Raw genomic sequence first — 17705 nt, 5'->3', positions numbered from 1 at the left:
CGTAATTGGGGTCTAATATAAAAATAAGCTAAATCAATTTGCCCTTTTTCCCGATAGGGAATGTCCTATTGGTCTGAAGTGTAAGATATTGGTTTCTCCCGTGGGAGCCCCGGGTTCATATCATGCGTGTTACATACAGTTACAATATTTGAGTGCTGCAAATCTGCGTAGCAAGCAAACAGACAATGTGTATTATTTTTAACATGCTGTGAAAGTAGTACTCACTTTTAGGAATGGGTAATCGTTTACAAGTTGCAAGCTATATCATAAACCCATCGTTGAAAACCACAATTTTCATCTTCTGTGGTTTGGTAACTTCCTGTTGTTCAACGGATCGGAATGAAGAAGCAGAGTTTGGAAAAGATGTATTTGGTGTCCATTAAGTCTTAAACAGCAAGGGGGCATTGTTACCACTCCGTTGTGGCCGTCCCCATTTAAATGCAAGACCTCATCATACCATTGTTGTGTTGTTTTACCCTTAGTGTACTAACTTGAACTCCCAATACCCTCTTTTTGGGATTTACAGGAAACACCTATCCCACCCCCCTCCTCCCTCTCCCTCCAACTCTCCTCCCCCCTCCCCCTCTTGGGGTCCCCAGGTCGTGCCTCTCCTGGTAACTTACTGCTGGGTCTGAAGAGGGTGTCTGTGCTGCTGGTCGACTGCAGGAAAACACCGGGACAGTGTGGGTTTATGCTCTTACATACATTTATTTTGGGACACTCCCTAGATGTCCTTAATTACCAGTAAATACAATCACTAACCTTCTTAAAATGTAGAATCATTAGAAGCATTCCTACCCCATTGGTTACATTGATGATTGATTATTTTAACCCATCCAAAATGCTCAAATCTAATCACAAGAGTTTGGAAAGCTGGGCCTTGAACTAACTTCGATATGAAGAAGGAACCCTAACTGTCTGTCTTTGTTTCACAGGGGACAGCCCTAACCGTCGCTCTCTCAGTAGAAGGGGCTTATCATCTGGGGAGGCTAACCAACATCATGATGCTGACGAGGCAGAGAAGAGTCTCTCCAGATCAGAACACCTCAAGAAACCTCACCGCTGCTTTGACTGTGGAAAGAGTTTCACCTCTTCAGGTGGACTTCTACTACACAAGAGAACACACACAGGAGAGAAGCCTTTTGGTTGTGATCAGTGTGGGAAGAGATTCACTCAGTCAGGAAACCTGGCTGAACACAAGAGAATACACACAGGAGAGAAATCTTATAGCTGTGATCAGTGTGGGAAGAGATTCACTCACTCAGGAAGCCTGGCTGAACACAAGAGAATACACACAGGAGAGAAACCTTATAGCTGTGATCAGTGTGGGAAGAGATTCACTCACTCAGGAAGCCTGGCTGACACAAGAGAATACACACAGGAGAGAAGCCTTACCACTGCTCAGACTGTGGAATGAGCTTAACCACTTCAAACAGACTTCTAGTACACAAGAGAATACACACTGGTGAGAAGCCTTTTGGTTGTGATCAGTGTGGGAAGAGATTCACTCACTCAGGAAGCCTGGCTGGACACAAGAGAACACACACAGGAGAGAAGCCTTTTGGTTGTGATCAGTGTGGGAAGAGATTCACTCACTCAGGAAGCCTGGTTCAACACAAGAGAATACACACAGGAGAGAAGCCTTACCACTGCTCAGACTGTGGAATGAGCTTCAGCACTTCAAACAGACTTCTAGTACACCAGAGAATACACACAGGAGAGAAGCCTTTTGGTTGTGATCAGTGTGGGAAGAGATTCACTCACTCAGGAAGCCTGGCCGGACACAAGAGAATACACACAGGAGAGAAGCCTTACCACTGCTCAGACTTTGGAATGAGCTTCAGCACTTCAAACAGACTTCTAGTACACCAGAGAATACACACAGGAGAGAAGCCTTTTGGTTGTGATCAGTGTGGGAAGAGATTCACTCAGTCTGGAGGCCTGGATGGACACAAGAGAATACACACAGGAGAGAAGCCTTACCACTGCTCAGACTGTGGAATGAGCTTCACCACTTCAAACGGACTTCTAGTACACCAGAGAACACACACAGGAGAGAAGCCTTTTGGTTGTGATCAGTGTGGGAAGAGATTCACTCACTCAGGAAGCCTGGCCGGACACAAGAGAATACACACAGGAGAGAAGCCTTACCACTGCTCAGACTGTGGAATGAGCTTCACCACTTCAAACGGACTTCTAGTACACCAGAGAACACACACAGGAGAGAAGCCTTTTGGTTGTGATCAGTGTGGGAAGAGATTCACTCACTCAGGAAGCCTGGCCGGACACAAGAGAATACACACAGGAGAGAAGCCTTACCACTGCTCAGACTGTGGAATGAGCTTTACCACTTCAAAGGGACTTCTACTACACAAGATAACACACACAGGAGAGAAGCCTTTTGGTTGTGATCAATGTGGGAGGAGATTCACTCACTCAGGAAGCCTGGCCGGACACAAGAGAATACACACAGGAGAGAAGCCTTACCACTGCTCAGACTGTGGAATGAGCTTCAGCACTTCAAACAGACTTCTAGTACACCAGAGAATACACACAGGAGAGAAGCCTTTTGGTTGTGATCAGTGTGGGAAGAGATTCACTCAGTCTGGAGGCCTGGATGGACACAAGAGAATACACACAGGAGAGAAGCCTTACCACTGCTCAGACTGTGGAATGAGCTTCACCACTTCAAACGGACTTCTAGTACACCAGAGAACACACACAGGAGAGAAGCCTTTTGGTTGTGATCAGTGTGGGAAGAGATTCACTCACTCAGGAAGCCTGGCCGGACACAAGAGAATACACACAGGAGAGAAGCCTTACCACTGCTCAGACTGTGGAATGAGCTTCACCACTTCAAACGGACTTCTAGTACACCAGAGAACACACACAGGAGAGAAGCCTTTTGGTTGTGATCAGTGTGGGAAGAGATTCACTCACTCAGGAAGCCTGGCCGGACACAAGAGAATACACACAGGAGAGAAGCCTTACCACTGCTCAGACTGTGGAATGAGCTTTACCACTTCAATGGGACTTCTACTACACAAGATAACACACACAGGAGAGAAGCCTTTTGGTTGTGATCAATGTGGGAGGAGATTCACTCGGTCTGGAAGCCTAGATGGACACGAGAATACACACAGGAGAGAAGCCTTATAGCTGTGATCAATGTGGAAGAGATTCACTCAGTCAAGAAACATGGCTAGACACAAGAGAAAACACCACACTGTTGGGTAACCTTTCCACTGTTGGTAGCTCAATCCAGTTAATGGTAGACTAGTGTACACACACCGGAGAAAAGCCCTACAGGGTGAGTTTTGCCACCTCAAGCGTTCTTAATGTGGCCTTCCTTAGTGTAATTTGATGTACTGTCAACAAGGGGTCCACCCTCTGAAAACTAACTATCCATTATTTCCAGATTTCTAGTTATTGCAATGTGAGTGAAATAGTCTGTGTTTGAATGGTGTGGGTGTTTCCCAACAACAGCATTGGTCAGCTCAGAGAAAGCAGGGCGGTAGCTCCTCCCCCTCTCTCTGCAAGTCTATCGTTAGGGTTAAGGCAAGGTTCTGTTTAACATGTTGACTAGTTGGGATGTGGTCAGAAAAGTCCCTTAATTCGCTGCCATCCCACAGTCTTTTGACAGATGCTATGATACCAGTTAAGTCTGTTCACCAGAGATTACAGAAATGTTGGCAGGTAGATTTCTTTGGTTTGCTTAGCGAGCTAGCTAGAGGGATCTGAAGACTGATAACAATGTCTAAGGACAATTCACCATCACCATGATCAACCCTGTCTACCATCCAACTCACCATGATCAACCCTGTCCACCATCCAACTCACCATGATCAACCCCGTCTACCATCCAGCTCACCATGATCAACCCCGTCTACCATCCAACTCACCATGATCAACCCTGTCTACCATCCAGCTCACCTTATTTTGAAATGACATGATATTGTTTGGTAGAATGAACACAGTATAGTGAATATTTTCCCAAACTGCGTTACCCACTCCCGTCAGCAGATGACGATGTGAGTCTTTCAAGAGCTGTTTCTTGCGTGACGTATAGTCCAGTGGACAGGAAGCTTTTTCAACAACAACACAGACTCATCAGCCTCCTCGGTAGGTTGCTAGCAAACATAGAAACCAAAACATCGGCGCTCTTTTGACCATTTCATGTACAGGCGTGGTCAAAGGTTTTGAGAATGTATTGGTCTTCACAAAGTTTGCTGCTTCAGTGTTTTTAGATATTTTTCTCAGATGTTACTATGGTATACTGAAGTATAATTACAAGCATTCCATAAGTGTCAAAGGCTTTTATTGACAATTACATTGTTTATGCAAAGAGTCAATATTTGCACTGTTGACCCTTCTATTTCAAGACCTCTGCAATGGCATGCTGTCAATTAACTTCTGGGCCACATCCTGACTGATGGCAGCCCATTCTTGCCTAATCAATGCTTGGAGTTTGTCAGAATTGGTGGGTTTTTGTTTGTCCACCCACAAGTTCTCAATGGGATTAAGGTCTGGGGAGTTTCCTGGCCATGGACCCAACATTTCAATGTTTTGTTCCCCGAGCCACATTTGCCTTATGGCAAGGTGCTCCATCATGCTGGAAAAGGCATTGTTTGTCACCAAACTGTTCTTGGATGGTTGGGAGAAGTTGTTCTCTGAGGATGTGTTGGTACCATTCTTTATTCATGGCTGTGTTCTTAGGCAAATTTGTGAGTGAGCCCACTCCCTTGGCTGAGAAGCAACCCCACACACGAATGGTCTCAGGATGCTTTACTGTTGGCATGACACAGGACTGATGGTAGCGCTCACCTTGTCTTCTCCGGACAAGCTTTTTTTTGGATGCCCCAAACAATCGGAAAGGGAATTCATCAGAGAAAATTACTTTACCCCAGTCCTCAGCAGTTCAATCCCTGTACCTGTTGCAGAATATCAGTCTTTCCCTGATGTTTTTCCTGGAGAGAAGTGGCTTCCTCGCTGCCCTTCTTGACACCAGGCCATCCTCCAAAAGTATTTGCCTCACTGTGCGTGCAGATGCACTCACACCTGCCTGCTGCCATTCCTGAGCAAGCTCTGCACTGGTGGTGCCCCGATCCCGCAGCTGAATCAACTTTAGGAGACGGTCCTGGCGCTTGCTGGACGTTCTTGGGTGCCCTGAAGCCTTCTTCACAACAATTGAACCTCTCTCCTTGAAGTTCTTGATGATCCGGTAAATGGTTGATTTAGGTGCAATCTTACTAGCAGCAATATCCTTGCCTGTGATGCCCTTTTTGTGCAAAGCAATGATGACGGCGCGTGTTTCCTTGCAGGTAACCATGGTTAACAGAGGAAGAATAATGATTTCAAGCACCACCCTCCTTTTAAAGCTTCCAGTCTGTTATTCTAACTCAATCAGAATGACAGGGGGATCTCCAGCCTTGTCCTCGTCAACACTCTCACCTGTGTTAACGAGAGAATCACTGACAAGATGTCAGCTGGTCCTTTTGTGGCAGGGCTGAAATGCAGTGGAAATGTTTTTGGGGGATTAAGTTCATTTTCATGGCAAAGAGGGACTTTGCAATTAATTGCAATTCATCTGATCACTCTTCATAACAGTCTGGAGTATATGCAAATTGCCATCATAACTGATGCAGCAGACTTTGTGAAAATTTATATTTGTGTCATTCTCAAAAATTTTGACCACGACTGTATATTAACAGCAGGGTTTTAAACACAGTCTGTGTGCTTACTAGTTATTACATGTCATATACAGTTTAAGTCGGAAGTTTACATACACTTAGGTTGGAGTCATTAAAACTCGTTTTTCAACCACTCCACAAATTTCTTGTTAACAAACTTTAGTTTTGGCAAGTCGGTTAGGACACCTACTTTGTGCATGACAACAATTCTTTACAAACAGATTATTTCACTTATAATTCACTATATCACAATTCCAGTGGGTCAGAAGTTTACATACATTTAGTTGACTGTGCCTTTAAACAGCTTGGAAAATTCCAGAAAATGATGTCATGGCTTTAGAAGCTTCTGATAGGCTAATTGACATCATTTGAGGTGTACCTGTGGATGTATTTCCAGGCCTACCTTCAAACTCAGTGCCTCTTTGCTTGACATCATGGGAAAATTAAAAGAAATCAGCCAAGACCTAGAAAAATAATTGTAGACCTCCACAAGTCTGGTTCATCCTTAGGAGCAATTTCCAAACACCTGAAGGTACCACGTTCCTCTGTACAAACAATAGTACGCAAGTATAAACACCATGGCACCACGCAGCCGTCATACCGCTCAGGAAGGAGACGCGTTCTGTCTCCTAGAGATGAACGTACTTTGGTGCGAAAAGTGCAAATCAATCCCAGAAAAACAGCAAAGGACCTTGTAGAAATGCTGGAGGAAACAGGTACAAAAGTATCTATATCCACAGTAAAACGAGTCCTATATCAACATAACCTGAAAAGCCGCTCAGCAAGGAAGAAGCCACTGCTCCAAAACCACCATAAAAAAGCCAGACTACGGTTTGTAACTGCACATGGGGACAAAGATCGTACTTTTTGGAGGAGGGGGGGGGGGGTCGCTTGCAAGCCGAAGAACACCATCCCAACCGTGAAGCATGGGGTTGGCAGCATCATGCTGTGGGGGGATTTGCTGCAGGAGGGACTGGTGCACTTCACAAAATAGATGGCATCATGAGGAAGGAAAATTATGTGGATATATTGAAGCAACATCTCAAGACATCAGTCAGGAAGTTAAAGCTTGGTCGCAAATAGGTCTTCCAAATGGACAATGACCCCAAGCATACTACCAAAGTTGTGGTAAAATGGCTTAAGGACAACAGAGTCAAGGTATTGGAGTGGCCATCACAAAGCCCTGACCTCAATCCTATAGAACATTTGTGGGCAGAACTGAAAAAGCGTGTTCGAGCAAGGAGGCCTACAAACCTGACTCAGTTACACCAGCTCTGTCAGGAGGAATGGGCCAAAATTCACCCAACTTATTGTGGGAAGCTTGTGGAAGGCTACAATTAAACAATTTAAAGGCAATGCTACCAAATACTAATTGAGTGTATGTAAACTTCTGACCCACTGGGAATGTGATGAAAGAAATAAAAGCTGAAATAAATCATTCTCTCTACTATTATTCTGACATTTCACATTCTTAAAATAAAGTGGTGATCCTAACTGACCTAAGACAGGGAATTGTAACTAGGATTATATGTCAGGAATTGTAAAAAACGGAGTTTAAATGCATTTGGCTAAGGTGTATGTAAACGTTTTAGTCGTGCATTTTTTAATTGTAATTCTTTCGTTTTTTATCCTCTTATATTTGTGTAGTAAATATTTAGTTTTATTTTAATTGTTTTTATTAGTTTTTTTTCCTGTGAAGCACATTGTGTTCCATTCCATGTCTGAAATGTGCTGTATAAATAAAGCTTGATTTGATTCTCTATGGTGTTATTAGGTCCCTAATATTGAGTTAGGCCTATAAGGTAAGATAGACTGATATGATTGAAATCTCTATGCTGTTATTTAATTTAAACAACAAGGCACTCAACCCCGTGGATTATTGTGAACAACTAATAGCTGTTCTCTAACATGACGTGAAGAGGAGTGAATAACACAACTAAGAGCTGTTTGTATTGGAGATTTTTAGTTAACTACTTAGACATTTTTTACATTTACATTTTAGTCATTTAGCAGACGCTCTTATCCAGAGCGACTTACAGTTAGCACATATATAATTTTATCAAACCCACAACCCTGGCGTTGCAAACGCCATGCTCTACCAACTGAGCTACATCCCCTGCCGGCCATTCCCTCCCCTACCCTGGACGACGCTGGGCCAATTGTGCGCCGCCCCATGGGTCTCCCGGTCGCGGCCGGCTACGACAGAGCCTGGACAACAAACCAATTATATGATTTATAAAATGCTGTAGAATGAAACGCCTATATGCCTATGGATTAAGAACCAATTAAAGGGTTTAAAAAGAGCCATGATGAAATGGCTCTATATGTATTTTTTCCATTACATATATTATAATATGCTTAGCAATAGTAGAGACATTTCTTTAGTGCAAATGCTGTGCTTCTGATAAATGATGGTTCCCTCTAGCTCCCTGCATCTGGTCTGGGCCTGTAGTCAAGGACATTGGATGTAGATAAACTTCAGGAACAGATACACCTGTATTGTAGTAACGGAACTAACGTTATCACTTGTTTGTGCGCTAAGACCCGATACACATAGACACAAGAAGAAACCATAGTGGCTCAAGGTCAAGGGAGGGTGGCTGTTTGGATAAAGATGGGGTTCCGATATGATATGAAAAGGAGACCAAGCAGACATGGGGATAGACAGGAAAGACGCTAGACAAAGAAACCATAGTGGCTCCGATATGATATGAAATGATGAAGCTGTATAAAAAGAGAGCTCCAAGTCTGGGACGGCAGTTGCTCTGCAGACCAGCTCGGCTGTATTGCTTGTGAAATAAAGTCTATCTTGATTCTACAAAAACTCTGAAAGTACTTTGTTTGTTTTAATAAGTATAGGGATAATTTACTACAACAATAGCAGCTAAATGTCCGCTAAATACAGTATATACAGTGCCTTCAAAAAGTATTTATACCCCTTCCACTTTTTCACATTTTGTTGTTACAACCCTGAATTTAAAATGGATTAAATTTAGATTAATTTAGTCACTGGCATAAACACAATACCCCAAAATGTCAAAGTGGAATCATGTTTTTCGAAACAAATTAATTAAAAATGAAAAGCTGAAATGTCTTGAGTTAATAAGAATTCAACCTATTTGTTATGACAAGCCTAAGAAAGTTCAGGAGTAAAAATCTTCTCAACAAGTCACATAATAAGTTGCATGGACTCACTCTGTGTGCAATAATAGTGTTTAACATGATTTTTAAATGACTACCTCATCTCCGTACCCCAGACATACTGTACAATTATCTGTACGGTCCCTCAGTCGAGCAGTGAATTTCAAACACAGATTCAACCACAAAGACCAGGGAAGTTTTCCAATGCCTCGGAAAGAAGGGCACCTATGGGTAGACGACATTGAATATTCCTTCATTCCATTACACTTTGGATGGTGTATCAATATACCCAGCCTCTACAAAGATAGAGACATCCTTCCTAACTCAGTTGCCGGAGAGGAAGGAAACCGCTCAGGGATTTCACCATGAGGCTAATGCTGACTTTTAAACAGTTACAGAGTTTAATGGCTGTGATAGGAGAAAACTGAGAATGGATCAACAACATTGTAGTTACTCCACAATACTAACCTAAATGATAGAGTGAAAAGAATGAAGCCTGTACATAATAAAAATATTCCAAAACATGCATCCTGTTTGCAACAAGGAACTAAAGTAATAATGCAAAAAAATGTGGCAAAGCAATTAACTTTTTGCAATAAAATGCAAATTAATTACTTAAAAATCATACAATGTGATTTTCTGGATTTTTGTTTTAAATTCCGTCTCTCACAGTTGAAGTGTACCTATGATAAAAAATTACAGACCACTACATGCTTTGTAAGTAGGAAAACCTGCAAAATCGGCAGTTTATCAAATACTTGTTCTCCCCACTGTATATAATAATGTATGCACTCACTAACTGTAAGTCGCTCTGGATAAGAGTGTCTGCTAAATTACTAAAATGTAAATGTCCTCCCTCATCATCAATGGCACTTATGGCCACTGTTGTCTAGCAGTGATCAACAACCAATTTGACGGAGCTTGAAGAATTTGTAAAATAATAATGGGGAAATGTTGCACAATCCAGGTTTAGAAAGCTCTTAGAGTCTTACCCAGAAAGACTCAGCTGTAACTGCTGCTAAAAGGTGCTTCTATAAAGTATTGACTCGGGTGTGAATACTTACACTACCGGTCAAAGGTTTTAGAACACCTACTCATTCAAGGGTTTTTCTATATTTGGACTATTTTCTACATTGTAGACTAATAGTGAAGACATCCAAACTATGAAAAAACACATATGGAATCATGTAGTAACCAAAAAAGTGTTAAACAATTCAAATCATGTTTTGTATTTGAGATTTTTCAAATAACCACCCTTTGCCTTGATGACAGCTTTGCACACTCTTGCCATTCTCTCTACCAGCTTCACCTGGAATGCTTTTCCAACAGTCTTGAAGGAGTTCCCACATATGCTGAGCACTTGTTGGCTGCTTTTCCTTCACTCTGCAGTCCAACTCATCCCAAACCATCTTAATTATGTTTAGGTCGGGGGATTGTGGAGGCCAGGTCATCTGATGCAGCACTACATCACTCTCCTTCTTGGTAACATAGCCCTTACACAGCCTGGAGGTGTGTTGGGTCATTGCCTGTTGGAAAACAAATGATAGTCCAACTAAGCCTAATCCAGATGGGATGGCGTATCGCTGAAGAATGCTGTGGTAGCCATGCTGGTTAAGTGTGCCTTGAATTCTAATAAATCACAGACAGTGTCACCAGCAAAGCACCCCCACACCATAACACCTCCTCCTCCATGCTTTACAGTGGGAAATACACATGCGATCATCCGTTCACCCACACCGCGTCTCACAAAGACACGGCGGCTGGAACCAAAAATCTCCAATTTGGACTCCAGACCAAAGGACACATTTCCACCGGTCTAATGTCCATTGCTTGTGTTTCTTTGCCCAAGCAAGTCTCTTCTTCTTATTGGTGTCCTTTAGTAGTGGTTTCTTTGCAGCAGTTCGACCATGAAGGACTGATTCACACAGTCCCCTCTGAACAGTTGATGTTGAGGTGTGTCTGTGACTTGAACTCTGAAGCATTTTTTTGGGCTGCAATTTCTGAGGCTGGTAACTCTAATGAACTTATCCTCTGCAGCAGAGGTAATTCTGGGTCTTCCATTCCTGTGGCGGTCCTCATGAGAGCCAGTTTCATCATAGAGCTTGATGGTTTTTGCGACTGCACTTTAAGAAACTTTCAAAGTTCTTGACATTTTCCGGAGTGACTGATCTTCATGTCTTAAAGTAATGATGGACTGTCGTTTCTCTTTGCTTATGTGAGCTGTTCTTACCATAATATGGACTTGGTCTTTTACCAAATATGGCTATCTTCTGTGTACCCCCCCCCCTTACCTTGTCACAACAAAACTGATTGAATCAAATGCATTAAGAAGGAAAGAAATTCCACAAATTAACTTTGAAGAAGGCACACCTGTTTATTGAAATGCATTCCAGGTGACTACCTCATGAAGCTGGTTGAGAGAATGTCAAGAGTGTGCAAAGCTGTCATCAAGGCAAAGGGTGGCTATTTGAAGAATCACAAATATTTTTTAGACCCCAGGAAGAGTAGTTGCTGCCTTGGGAGCAGTTAATGAGGATCCCTAATGAATACAAATACTTTTTTGGTTACTACATGATTCCATATGTGTTATTTCATAGTTTTGATGTCTTCACTATTATTCTACAATGTAGAGCATATACAAAATTAAGAAAAACCCTTGAATGAGTAGGTGTTCTAAAACTTTTGACCGGTAGTGTATGTAAATGAGATTTTTCTTTATTTAATTTAAATAGATTTATGCACAACAGCATTATATCCAAGCTTGGAGAGAGCACGAGGAGGGTTCATGTCATGCAGGTTCAGGTAGCAGCTACAGGACAGTTGTATATTATTTTTTAAAATCTATTAGTAGCTGATTAGTATGCATGGAACATTTATTTTAAAATCTGCTATGTTTGAATGTCCAGTTTTAATTACTGAACAATAAATGTCATTATTACCACCAGCCAGCAGGCTATAAAATTGCAGCATTACGACACCGTGTATAGATTTCGTGAAATGTTAGGCCCGTGTAGCTCAGTTGGTAGAGCATGTCGTTTGCAACACCAGGGTTGGGGGTTCGATTCCCACGGGGGCCAGTAAGAAAAATAAAAAATAAATATGCACTCACTAACTGTAAGTCGCTCTGGATAAGAGCATCTGCTAAATTACTAAAATGTTTAACATGAGAAAATGACGACCAAATAGAGGCCTACCAATAAACCTTTATCCATTAGCTAAAGCAAAGCTTTACATGCTCTTGCACCACAGGAACACTATCATCGATTAATTAGGCACGCAGCCGCATAGACATGTCTCTATTTCAGCACGATGTACAGCGATCGGTTTGTGAGTGGATATCTGGCTGAAACATTCAATGTTATTTTATATATAGAGGCCCAAAGTCCAACCTTGCGGGGTCCAGAGAAACTGCGTTAACTTTAGAAAATGAGTTGCTAAAAGCAGAAGGCTTCCTACGACTGGAGCATTATTTGTATGTTGGCCGAATCCCAACGTTTCAGCTGAACGGAAGTGAAGGCGGAGCCTGGCTCTTTTCTCTTGTGACTTTACGCTCCGTGCAGAGTAGAACACCAGACAACATGATTGAACAAAGGAGGAATGTTAAAATGATATCGGACGGTATTTTGAAAAAGAGCTAAACAGAAGCCTGCTGGAGTATTATTTGTATGTTGGCGGAAGTCATTTTTTTCATTCGAACGGAAGTGTAGGTGGAGTCACATGTTCTCTATTCTCCATTTTGTCCTGTCATGTTGAAATATAACGTCTCGGTCCTCTACCTCCCTGATCTAAAAGGTCCGTAGACTAGAGATAAACATCTAGTTAACTTCGCCTGAACTCTGCAATCGACCATAATCACACGTTTCTACAATGAATCAGGTGAGTTTAGATTAATTTAATCATTTTTATAACGGGTCTTTGTGGCCTACTTTCTGCTTTTACACTGCGCGCATTTAATGGTCCTTGACTGTTGGAAAATCGTTTGTGTAGTTTAGCTGGTTACTCGTAGCCAGGCCAGGCGCCAGGATGAACTCGGCAAGGGGGCTTCAGAAATGACTAAGGGGGCACAACTATTTTCTCTTACTGATAACACAGGATGGATAATAATCGATGGTACAATTACACTCAATGTATTTGCAGCCACGCACGGCTGTCTTGCAGCAAGAATACAGGCTACTGCACCGCTTTACAAACATGGTCAATTCATAAATAGCAATTTATGACAACGCTACAGAGCTACACGCACAATACCCAACAATCCAATGCAAAACAGTTGCTAATTACCGTAATAACATTTCCTCATGCCAATAAAATGCATTTCCAATCGCGGAAAGCAAACAATAATGTACAATGCACTACCAAGGACTTATCGGTACAATGCAGCTTGGACGCAGCTACCAGCTGTCTTCCCACAAGAGTGTCATACTACGCTGCGTGTGATAACAGATAAATTAGTATTCCATACCTACGAGTTGTTTATTTAAAAATGTTTTAGTCATTTAGTAGATGCTGTTATCCAGAACGACAATGCTGCCGTTGTGCCCCGTCAAAGCCACTTTGTAATATCCATCATACTATCAGCTACCTGCCTAACTGTTAACATTAGCTAAATTCCATCCAGATGCGCCTGAATGTTTTTTCTTCTTCTTCGTAGTACGTAACTTTGAAAGTAAACCTAAACCGTCACATTTTTCAACCAGTAAAATGTGTATGACGTTTTGATGTCTTCACTATTATTCTACAATGTAAAACATTTTCAAAATAAAGAAAAACCCTTGAATGAGTAGGTGAGTCCAAACTTGATAAAGAAATGTGTGAGTAAGATATGACTAAAATGTCACACCCTCAGTTAAACTAATAATAGTACTAAAATGTAATACTCCTCCAATTTAGCCATGTGCAGAGTCAATGTCACGTTTGCCTCGTCAAGCTGAAAGCTATTGTAAACAATGCATTCGGAAAGTATTCAGTCCCCTTGACTTTTTCAACCCATTTGCGAATAATCGCACCAACTGTTGTCACCTTCTCACCAAGCTGCTTGGCGATGGTCTTGTAGCCCATTCCAGCCTTGTACTTATAAATTGATTTGCATTTTAATGAGGTTAATAACATTTTTGACATGCGTTTTTCTGGATTTTGTTGTTGTTATTCTGTCTCTCACTGTTCAAATAAACCTACCATTAAAATTATAGACTGATAATTTCTTTGTCAGTGGGCAAACGTACAAAATCAGCAGGGGATCAAATACTTTTTTCCCTCACTGTACACTGTAACGTTACTGCATGATATAATAATAATAATATGCCATTTAGCAGACGCTTTTATCCAAAGCGACTTACAGTCATGCGTGCATACATTTTTGTGTATGGGTGGTCCCGGGGATCGAACCCACTACCTTGGCGTTACAAGCGCCGTGCTCTACCAGCTGAGCTACAGAGGACCACATGATTGTAGCGGGTTTACTAACGCATTAGTTCTATTAGTTATGTTGACTAGGACGTTACTTTAGCTAATATGGGGACAATGATGTAGGCTGTGTGTAGCGGTTTGGCTTGGAAAGTTTTTTTTTTTAGCCTGGTCACATACAGCTGATGTTGTTCATTGAAGTCCACAAACGAAGGGAGAAGGTGAGAGGAGGAGAGTGCATAGAGGCTAGAATGAATACAACGTAGCTGTTATGAACGTAAACTCTGTTTATGCATGATCAGGGGTGTATTCATTCCGCCGATTTCTGTTGAAAAAACATTTCTTAAACGGAAGCAAACGAAACGGGGATAAACATACCTGAATTTGTCCATTAGAAACTTGTTTGCAACTATTGGACAAATGATTACACCCTAGATTAGATGCAGGCAAGAGTGTGCAAGACGGTATTGAAAGTGTCACTGTCTGTCCATGTGTCACTTTCTGTCATCTCAAATGTTTCTCTCGACCTGTGTGCACCTACGTTGTAAACTTTCATTCATAGACTAGGTTGTAGCAACCTCATGATGGGAATAGGGAACATTTGAGTATCATGTAGTAGCCTAAACCTATCGATGTTACATTGAACTGGGTGAATGGAATATGAATGACAGTCATCCAACATGCTGTAATAGAAATAAGGCCAATTCTCATAAAAAATATAAAAAATTGTGTCCTCCCTCATCATAAACGGCACTTACGGCCACTGTTGTCTAGCAATGATCAACAACCAATTTGACGGAGCTTGAAGAAATTGTAAAATAATAATGGGGAAATGTTGCACAATCCAGGTTTAGAAAGCTCTTAGAGACTTACCCAGAAAGACTCAACTGTAACCGCTGCTAAAAGGTGCTTCTATAAAGTATTGACTCAGGTGTGAATACTTACACTACCGGTCAAAGGTTTTAGAACACCTACTCATTCAAGGGTTTTTCTTTATTTGGACTATTTTCTACATTGTAGACTCATGTAGTAACCAAAAAAGTGTTAAACAAATCAAAATATATTTTATATTTGAGATTCAAATAGCCACACTTTGCCTTGATGACAGCTTTGCACACTCTTGGCATTCTCTCAAGCAGCTTCACCTGGAATACTTTTCCAACAGTCTTGAAGGGGTTCCCACATATGCTGAACACTTGTTGCTGCTTTTCCTTCACTCTGCGGTCTTACTCATCCCAAACCATCTCAATTTGGTTGAGGTAGGGGGATTGTGGAGGCCAGGTCATCTGATGCAGCAGTCCATCACTCCTTCTTGGTAACATAGCCCTTACACAGCCTGAAGGTGTGTTGGGTCATTGTCCTGTTGAAAAACAAATGATAGTTCCACTAACCCCAAACCAGATGTGATGGCGTATCGCTGCAGAATTCTGTGGTAGCCATGCTGGTTAAGTGTGCCTTGAATTCTAAATAAATCACAGACCGTGTCACCAGCAAAGCACCCCCACACCATAACACCTCCTCCTCCATGCTTTACGGTGGGAAATACACATGCGATCATCCGTTCACCCACACCATGTCTCACAAAGACATGGCGGTTGGAACCAAAAATCTCCAATTTGGAATCCAGACCAAAGGACACATTTCCACCGGTCTAATGTCCATTGCTCGTGTTTCTTGGCCAAGCAGGTCTCTTCTTCTTATTGGTGTTCTTTAGTAGTGGTTTCTTTGCAGCAATTCAACCATGAAGGACTGATTCACACAGTCCCCTCTGAACAGTTGATGTTGAGGTGTGTATGTGACTTGAACTCTGAAGCATTTATTTGGGCTGCAATTTCTGAGGCTGGTAACTCTAATGAACTTATCCTCTGCAGCAGAGGTAACTGGGTCTTCCATTCCTGTGGCGGTCCTCATGAGAGCCAGTTTCATCATAGAGCTTGATGGTTTTTGCGACTGCACTTTAAGAAACTTTAAAAGTTCTTGAAATGTTCCGTATTGACTTAAAGTAATGATGGACTGTCGTTCCTCTTTGCTTATTTGAGCTGTTCTTAATATGGACTTGGTATTTTACTAAATAGGGCTATCTTCTGTATACCCCCCTTACCTTGTCACAACACAACTGATTGGCTCAAACTCATTAAGAAGGAAATAAATTCCACAAATTAACTTTTAAGAAGGCACACCTGTTAATTGAAATGCATTACAGGTGACTACCTCATGAAGCTGGTTGAGAGAATGCCAAGAGTGTGCAAACCTGTCATCAAGGCAAAGGGTGGCTATTTGAAGAATCTCAAATATAAAATATATACAGTGATCCCTCGCCACTTCGCGGTTCACTTATCGCGGATTCGCTATTTCGCGGATTTTCATAATGCATTTTTTTTTTTTTGGTGTATTGTGCTCTGCATTCTGATTCGCTAAAAACTCACTCCCGCTTCTTGTATCAAAACATGCTACGAATTGTGCTATCATTTTGTCGTCTCGTGCAGTTATGTGTACGTACATAAAACAGCTTGGCAAATTTACATTAAGTTGGCCAAATTATCTTGTAATTTCGAACATCTCCTAAACCCATAATGTCGACGAAACGGCCTGGACCGACAAAAGCACCTGCGGATGGGCCCAAACGGCGGAAGATGCTACCTATCTCAGATAAAGTTAAACTTCTGGACATGCTAAGGGAAGGTAAAAGCTATGCAGCCGTTGCTCGCCATTACGGAATCAATGAATCTTCCGTTCGTTACATAAAGAAGGAGGAAAAAAACATAAGGACGACAGCAGCAGTCAATGAGGAGGAAGGACTAACGCTTGGTCGCTTAGCAACCATGGTGCGAATGGCCACTGAACTTAAGCGAGTAGCTGAGGAATGGGACCCTTTGATGAGCCGTTCATTACAGTTCTCCAACGTAATCGATGGTGGCATGTCGGTGTACAAGGATCTTTTTGCAAAGAAGAAAAAAGAGCGACAACAGCTGCCTATCACTATGTTCTTCACCGAACAAACACACCTGCACCGCGGGCTTCAGAAGAAGAGAACACTGCAGAGCGCAGTCAGGATGCAGCGGCCCAGTCTGAAGAGCAGTGAAACGGCCTACACGTGAGTCACTGTATTTGTATACATGTAATTGTAAAAAAAAAAAAGTTTTCTATTTCGCGGATTTCACTAATCGCGGGTCATTTTCGGAACGTAACCCCCGCGATAAACGAGGGATTACTGTATATAAAATATATATTTTGATTTGTTTTGATTTTTGGACCCCAGGAAAAGTAGCTGCTGCTTTGGCAGGAACTAACGGGGGATCCCTAATAAATACAAATACAAACACTTTTTTGGTTACTACATGATTCCATTTCTGTTATTTCATAGTTTTGATGACTTCACTATTCTTCTACAATGTAGAGCATAGTAAAAATGAAGAAAAACCCTTGAATGAGCAGGTGTTCTAAAACTTTTGACCGGTAGTGTATGTAAAT

The sequence above is a fragment of the Coregonus lavaretus genome (assembly GCF_964263955.1).
Source record: "Coregonus lavaretus genome assembly, contig: HAP1_SCAFFOLD_214, whole genome shotgun sequence".
Lineage (NCBI taxonomy): Eukaryota > Metazoa > Chordata > Actinopteri > Salmoniformes > Salmonidae > Coregonus > Coregonus lavaretus.
The sequence above is the reverse complement of the archived record's forward strand: the minus strand, read 5'-3'. Positions refer to the sequence as shown.